The sequence below is a fragment of the Peromyscus leucopus genome, unplaced genomic scaffold (assembly GCF_004664715.2).
Source record: "Peromyscus leucopus breed LL Stock unplaced genomic scaffold, UCI_PerLeu_2.1 scaffold_838, whole genome shotgun sequence".
Taxonomy (NCBI): domain Eukaryota; kingdom Metazoa; phylum Chordata; class Mammalia; order Rodentia; family Cricetidae; genus Peromyscus; species Peromyscus leucopus.
In genome coordinates this window covers 8,865-17,728 of record NW_023505770.1, presented here as the reverse complement: position 1 = coordinate 17,728, position 8,864 = coordinate 8,865, and positions in this window count along the sequence as shown.

Here is an 8,864-nt window from a genome sequence, read left to right as displayed (position 1 = left end):
AGGGTTTCTCTGTGTTGTTTTGGTGTCTGTCCTGGATCTTGCTCTGTAGACCAGGCTGGCCTCAAACTCAGAGAGCCACCTGGCTCTGCCTCCTAAGTGCTGGGATGAAAGGCATGCATCACCACTGCCCGGCACCCATTGAGTTTTTCTATGCACATGTGTGCAGATGCTAGGATCTGAAGGTTCTCTTAACCACTAAGCCATCTCTCCAGCTTTTTAAAGAAGACAACTATTCAAGCAGACATTTAAGCCAAGATACCCTCTATAATTAAGAATATTCTATAAATACTAAGTTATGTTATCAACCTGGAGATAAAAGGATGGACCCAGGATTCAAATTCCAATTACATCTGAATTTTTCTTAAAATTAAAATTTGTATTTTTAAATTTATTTCATGCATATAGGTGCTTTGCTCAAATCTATGTCTAAGAGAACATCTGATCCTCTGAAACTGGAGTTACAGTTGTAAGCTGCCAAGTGGGTGCTGGGAATCAAACCCAGAGCAGCAAGTGCTCTCAACTGCTGAGTCATCCCTCCAGCCCCTAAAATTTGAATTTTAAAGAGAGCTTTGCACAGCAGCTGGAAACTTAAAAGGTCAAGCAACTCCAGAGCAGCAATAGCACCAGGATCTAAAGAATCCATCTTATCAGACAGAGGTGGGAGGAGTCGTCCAACTGACATACATTTCTTGTCCCTATTTAAAGTCAGCCAATTTTTAAAGTAAATGAGACTAGGACAGGCAATCTTTGAGTATCTATAATAAGAGTTACTGGCATGTTTACCAGCAGGTGCAAGAGCAGTAATACAGATGCAAGACAGATGTGATGTAGGAAGTATTTTGTTCTCCATTCCTTTATAAGGTCTTTAACTGTGACCTAATTTAATTTCTCTTTTGACTCCCAAGACCAGTTCACTTTTATCTTCACAGTTGTACATTATGAAATATTTTGTTCATGGAAAAATGTAACTATTCATGAGTCTTTTTAAAAAGAATGTTAATTATTCTATCTAGTGAAGACACTTGGTGAAAAATACATCTTTCCTGGCATTTCTAAAATTATGACCATTCGAATTTGAATGCATTTCTGAAATAGACTTGTTCACCAGGAAATATGCCAAAGTACCGAGATTATTAATAACATCAAGGAAAGGCGTGTGTAATGACTGAAAAAGCTGCAGCATTTGAAACAGGACATGTCTATAATCAAAGCCTGATTCTAGTTTTGCGCCCTTGGAAACGGACTTTCTTTCAATACCTTATCTGAAAGAGGATCTTTTTTCCCTCAAGATGGCTAGCCAGGTAAAATTATACTATGCAGAGTATCTCAGAGATCTTCAATAAATTTGTTTACTTTATTTGGCACAAAAAACACAAATTTAGGGATAAGAAAATTTACTTCCCCACGTTTTCTCCACCCCACACCCCACCCCCACCCCCCGCCCCGGAGCTGAGGACCGAACTGAGCTAAATCCCCAACCCTCCAAGTTTTCAACGTACAAAACACAACTAGCTTGTTCTAATAAAACAATGTACCTATCGTTCCGCAATCAGGTGAGAAATCCTGCAAGTGACCATACAAGAACTATTAGGGCTGTATATATACTGAACACTAAAATGTGAAGAAGAAATGGCCGCAGTAAATTGGGCTAAAACGTCTGGATACATTTACAGTGTTAAGAAAGCGCTCTTGATGGTAACGAAGGAGAAATTTAAAGTCAAATTAGGCCCAATTCCAATACAGCTTAATAACTCTAATAACTCTAAGAGTGATGCTGGTTTATCCTTCCTGAAAACGCAACCGATATGATATTTAAATCCATTTGAAAACTTCAAGACTTAAATATCCGCACAACCAAGGCTGGTGTCATTAATGCTTTTTAGAAAGCTGAGTAGAACGCATCATTAGCTCCACTGAAGGTATTTTGTGAAAGCTGTTCACGTATACTGAAGGAAGGAAAGAAAAATATCGTGGTGTTCGGCACACAAGCTGAGGATTCTGGCTTGCAAAACCACGGCCGCCTCCTCCACCACCACGGGACAAGTATGTGATGGAATTCCTGGTTTTACAATCTAATGTCATAAGAAGGCGGCTATAATGCTATAAATTAGGGGACACGGTGCACTTCCGTTCCCGTCCCGAGGGAGAAGACTCGAAAGTACGAGCTTGAGACCCAGTCCTCCGGTCCTGGTCTCAGTGTGGGCTGCCCTTCCAACGGCAAACGAGGGTCAGCCCAGGAGGCACCCCGGCAACACCTAAGCCTCGACGGGCTCCATGAGTGTGGGGCCAAAGAGAAGTCAGGGGTCCAGGTCGCCGCAGAACGCGAGGCCGAGGCGCGGGAAGGGCCGCGGGCGCGTCCAGAGCAGCCACGGGCAGAGGCGTGGGGTGACCGGTGAGGCCGGGCTTGCAAGCCAGCGCAGACACTCACCAAACATGCCGTAGGCGCCCTCTCCGATGTACGAGAGGTTGGTTGTAGCGCGGCCCCACGTCGAACACCTGCCCGCGGACCATCTCCGGGCCCGCCGCCGCCGCCGCCATGTTGGCTGCCTAGCCGCCGCCGCCGCGCTGGGCTTGACGCTTCGCGGCCGACGCTCGGCTCGTGCAGCGCCTCCCGCAGGGGCCGCGCCGCTACCCGTGCAGCCGCCGCCGCCGGCGACCGGGGACGAGGGATGAGGACGACACAGAGAGAAGTGACCGCCAGTCGAACCACTGCCTGCCTTCTTGCCTGACGGGCGGGCAGCGAGCGGGAAGGAGGGAGGGGCTGGCGTCGAGGGGCGCTGGGGCGGAGTCAAGGGCGTGCGCGCTGATTGGCTCCTCGCGCTCTGGGGCGGGGTCTCGCGGGCCGGCGGAAGCTGCGAGCTCAGGCAGGAGCACTGCGGCTGCGGGGGAGGGCCGTCTGGTGCGTTTGCGGGGCCCGGCGCTAGGTGGCTCTTGAAGGCCGCCGGCTTGAAACCTAGGCGTAACGACCCCACAGGGTATCCGACCCTTGAGCCGGTCTAGAACGAACTCGCGTGGGACCAGGACTTGGCGTGAGACCGGAGGATTCACCATATACCAGCCACTGGACCCCTGAGACAGGCCTCTAGGGATCCGTGACCCACTCCCTGATGATCTTAGACTACCAAACTGAGACAGACACCAAAAAGCATGACCCAGACCCAGAAAGGTGTTTTCACACCTAAAAATGTGAGACATAAGTGGAAACCCAAACACAAGGCAGAGTCCCCTAATTAGAGGTTTGCTCAAGATTTGCTGAATACTTAGTGTTGGAGCCAGCCACCCTTCTAGAGAGAAGAGACAAAATACGGTACTTAACTGTAGTGCTGTGAAGAAGTCAGGAGTGGAGGGAAGGTTTAGAGTTGTGGTGGGGACCCTGGAGAAGGACTTCGGAATTCAGGACTGAGACCCAGGTGTTGTGTAACAGTTTCCTGAGATCGAAACATTCTATCCTGCGGAGGAGCTCCTTAAACAGGAAGGTAAACAACTCGAAGGAACTTGGGGAAGTCCTTGAAACTGACCAGATTCACCAGACTATTCTTTTCAGAGTAAGAGAAATAAAAGCGGAGTCCCTCTCAGATGAACTCAGGGAGCTGCCTGCAGAAGTACAAACCAGCTCCCTGCCTGGAAGACGTTAGACCAACTTAAAACAGCTGGGATGGCTGGGCGGTGGTGGCACACGCTTTATCCCAGCACCCCAGAGGCAGAGGCAGGGGGGATCTCTGTGAGTTTAAGGCCAGCCTGGTCTACAGAGTGAGTTCCACGAAAGGCGCAAAGCTACACAGAGAAACCCTGTCTCGAAAAACAAACAAACAAACAAACAAAAACCAGCTGGGAGGACACTCTTCAAAATTGGTGGTATTCATACTTTGGTCTGTCCTGAGCTCCCTATCTTTAGTGAATAGGTGTGTGTTGTGTCTCCCCAGGAAGCGTTTTGTCACACAACACCAGCTTGGTAGAGATGAGCAGAAACTCAGATGGGCATACTGAAATACAGCACAGTTAGAATTGCTGAAACATTGAACAAGATTTAGAAAAAACTTGATATGGTGGGTCAGACCAGTCACAACACTAATAAACTGAAGAATAAAATTGGAATCTCAAAGTAGGTGGGTGCCAAGCAATGGGAAGATTGTGTCTCAGGTTGTTGTCCCTGGTGTTAGGGTACTGGAGAAGTCCCACAAAAGACTGTCATCCACATATGCAATCAGTAACTGTGTTTATTATCTCGAGAAAGCTTCCAGCATGCTGGGGTCAACCATCCTACTAAAAGCAAAATGGGACAACCCTAAGAGTGACATGTGGGCTCCTTTTAAGCACAGCTTAAGGGGAGTTCCTAGGGCAGTTAGGTCATCTCAGATATGAGTGGCTGGCAAATAGCAATCATATTAGCATTGGTTTTAATGTGGCAGAACAATGTTATTCATTAAGTGGCACTGTTACCGTGCAAGAAAGGCCATGAGGCACGACAAAACCCACTGTCAGAGTTTTATTAGGAGAAGACAGGGTCAGAAGAGAGTGTGACCAGATCTGTGGATGTCCTGCTTCTTATGGATTCCCCTGCATATGCGCATATAGGCTTATGTGCATAGATTGCGTGATCACACAGCTCATGGATTACTTAGGACACAAGGCCCTCACTTGGCTACTGAACCGCCTGTGCTTGTGCAGTTGTAGCTGGGGGAGTGCCCAGGAAGCCCAACAGTTAGTACATTCTAATTGGCTAGGGCGAGTCAGGGTGTCAGGATTCCACCACTCCGGCTATGACCACACATGTGCAGTTCATAGCTAAGCAAGGGGTCTTAGGTCTTATGGTCGTCAGTGTGCTGCATGATTGAGCAAATGCACGCAGCACGGTCACACAATTTGCACATGTGTGAGGGGAATCCTTAAAAGTGGACGCAGACTCCTCCCCTCTCTCTGCTCCTCCCCACTCTCTCCCTCCTCCTCACATGTCCCTTCCACAGGCCTAGCCACATTCTCTTCTGTCCCCCTTCTTAATGAAGCTCTGATACTGGGTTTTGTCGTGCCTCGTGACCTTTCTCACACGGTAACCAGTGCCACTTTTTTAAAACCAACACAGGGGCTGGTTAAGGCTATAGCTTTTCCATTTGGGGGTGGGCCTGGACAAGCTCCAAGCTTTTATTTGGTTATTACCTTGAGCTTATTGACTGTGGAGGCTGGCTGACCTAGTATGAGCTGACTTTGGGGCTGGCTCAGGCCTGGAACTACACATACCAAGCCTCCTTGTCCTTGCTGTAGGGGGTGTTGGAGATTGATTGTCCTTTGTTCATGGCTCTTCCTCAGAAACTGCTTGCTCAGTCTCAGGAAACTGAAATTGAAGGCCTGATTTCTGAGAGAAGACTGAGCAGCCTGTTATATATAGCGTCTGCTCGGTCCTCTCACTTGGAAGCAGACTCCTCTGTAGGATGTATTTTTTTTTTAAAGATCAGGATAAATGGATAGTATCATGAAATTAAAACCACTTAACCAACATAAAAGTGGCAGTTGAAACAGTAAAACAGACCTGATGATACAGAAAAGCAAGTCAGCAGTATAAAAGGTGGACATAAGAAAAGTTTACAGTCATAGGATTCCTTAAGAAAGAAAATGATCTAGGATAGTGTTGCATGCTTTTAATCACAGTGTTTGCCCAGCCAGGGCTACATAGTTAGACCCTGTCTTTAAAAGAGAGAGAGAGAGAAAAAAATAACCGAGATAATCGTAGAATTCAAACTATACAGATTCCAAGAATAAAATTGAGGGAATCAATTGATTCTTAAAATGGAGGAAAGCCTTCCTCAGTAAATAAAAGTAGAAAATTCAGTGAGTTCACTAGGTTCCAGAAAGTTAAAAAGCAGGAGCCAGCTTGTCTGGGCTACATATTCTGTTGCTGTGTTGAAGTGCTCTAACTAAAGTGCTCTAACTAAAGTGCTAACTAAAGTGCTCTAACTAAAGTGCTCTAACTAAAGTGCTCTAACAGAAGCAACGTGAGGGAGGAGGGCCTGCTTCCACTCCCAGCTTGAGAAAACAGTCCATCATGGCTCGAAGTCCTGGTGTAGGAGCTCGAGGCCGCTGTTCACGGTGCAGAAACGGGAAGCAGAGAATGATGCTAATACTCAGCTCCCCCCTCCCTTTTTAAAATACAGCCTAGGCCTTCAGCCCAGAGAATGGTACTCTCATAGTTAAGGTGGTCTTCCAACTTCCATAAATGAACAGGAATCTCTCACAGGCATGCCCCAAGCCAACTTTAAGATGAAATCTGGATAAGTGCGCACCTTTAAAAATGAGTTAGTTATCTTTATTCTATGTGTACACATGTTTTGTCTGGTTCGGGTAGAGGTCAGAAGACGATGTTGGATCCTGGCGGTACAAATGGTTGTGAGCAGCCATGTGGGTGCTGAGAACTGACCCTGGGTCCTCTGCCAGAGCAGCCAGTGCTCTTAAGGGCTGAGCCATCTCTCCAGTAGCCGAAAGTTGATACATTTTAGGGGTAAAGAACAAACTAATAATATCCTATCAGTGGATAAAGTTACTTATTTGAAAAGCTAAAAACTAGTCCAGAATGGTGGTAGATGATAGGTTTAGGCTTCCTGAAGGCCTCTCTGCTAATGCAGCAAACTGAATCAGACCGAATTGGTAATTGGTAAGCCCAGGTTTAATGGGTAAAGTGCTCCTGGGCGATTCCCCAGCCCACAGAGAGGAGATGGGGACTCAAGATCAGAAGAAACCACTTGTCTGTTTACAGGGGGTGGGTGGGGGCTGCAGCTTATATCCCCTGTGGGAGTGGCCTGGAGCCTCTCTGGAGGAGGAGCTGTGTTTGGCAGGCTCTGAAGGGGCTGGTTTAGGGAAAGAGAGGGAGGGGAGCCAAGGTGGATCTTCCACCAGACTCCTTCCAAACATTCCAGACTCTTTGGGTATAGGGATGCCAGGGTGCCAGGGGTTGAGGTGGAGCTCCCACCCAAATAGTAGATATCCATAATCCTGCATGTGGAGGCAAAGGATCACAAGTTTAAGGTCATTCTTGGCCAGTCTGAGCTACAGGAGACCCTGTTTCAAAAACAAAACAAATACCTAAATATTGACCTTCAGATTTCTTCTCTATAATATTTTTAGTAGTAATTAGATACTAAAGGAAAATGAAATAAGACTAGCAGCCGCTGGAAGGGGTTCATTGTGATTCTTCTTGGATCATTTCATTCACTCCAATTTTGTTTTTGAAATTATTTGCTGGGGGTGGGTGGACAAGGCATATCTCAAACAGCATGCCTGTGGAAGTCAGTTGTGGTGATATTTTAATTGTGCTGAAATGTGATTTTATTTGTATGTTAATAAATAAATTTTGCCTGGAGATCAGAGGTCAAATATCGAGTCCCATAGCCATAAACAGGAGTCAGGTGGGTAGCACATGTCCTTAATCCAATCACAATGCAGGCAGAGTCTATGTGTGGTCAAGGACATAGCCAAGCGAGGTGACAGTCTTTAATCCCAGTACCAACCATAGACACCTGGAGGTCTGTATAGACAGGCAGTGATGAGGAAGTCATGTGTCGGGCTTAGAGCCAATGAGAAGGCAGAACAGGAAGGCAAAAAACACAAGTTAGACAGGAAAAACTCTCTCTGGGGAAGCGACGGCGGCTGAAGGGGCTGTGAGGGGCTGTGAGGGGCTGTGAGGGGCTGTGAGGGGTGAGGTAGTGGCTCTTCACTAGTTCTCTGATCTCTTTGCCTATTACCTCTGTTTGGCTTTGTGTTTCTTATTTGATAAGACTGTTTAGAAATTCATCTACAGTCAGTGACAACTTGTAGGAGCTATTTCTCTTCTACCATGTGGGTTCTGGGAATTAAACTTAGGTCATCAGGTTTGTGGCGAGTACCTTAATTTTTTGAACCATCTCACTGGCCCAAGAATAACTCTTCTTGAGCTCCAGGTCAGCATATCTACTGCACACTGGACAGTGCCACGTGACCACCCATATTTACATGAACTCTACATAGCCAAACTACCAGCAGTTAATTGCTAAAACCATAGCTTCAATTTCCCCAGACTTGGGGTTTGCAATAATACCCACCTCACCTATACATTATATAGAATCAATAAGATAACACACAAAGAACCCTGCAGCACAAAATCTAATTGGTCTTTTGATAATAATAATATATAATAAAAACCCAGAGCTTATTGGGGTAAATGCTGAAAGATCAGAGAGACAAAGGAACAAGCCACTGCCATGTCTTACCTCGAGGACTCTTCAGCCTGAAGAAGCTTTAGTTCCTGTCTCCTCATGCCTTATATACCTTTCTCCACCCAGCCATGTCACTTTCTTAGTGCTGGGATTAAAGGGGTGTGATTCCCAAGTACTGGGATTAAAGGTGCGCACTACCACTGCCTGGTTCTGTTTCTTTCTTAGACTGAATCAATCTCATGTAGTCCAGGTGGCTTTGAACTCACAGAGATCCAGAGTTCACAGAGATCTCTGTTTCCTGAGTGCTAGGATTAAAAGTTTGTGCCACCACTGTCTAGCATCTATGTTTAATTTAGTGCTTGTTCTGTTTCTGATCTTCAGGCAAACTTTACTAGGCTACACAATATATCACCACAGAGCCCAGTAAAAGTATACTATGTACCCAATAAAGGTTATCTGTTATTGTTATCTACCCCACCCAAACCCTGTTCCTGATCTTGTATCTAGTGGGTAGTGTTACCTTTATGCAGATACAAACTGCAAACACAGCTATAATTGTAATGCCTCGTGGGCTGTTGGTGTAAGCTTTGTGGTAGAATATTTATCCAATATGTATTTTACCCCACTCCTGAATGTAGCACCCCATACCCAGTCACAAATTTCCATAAAGTTCAATATATATGA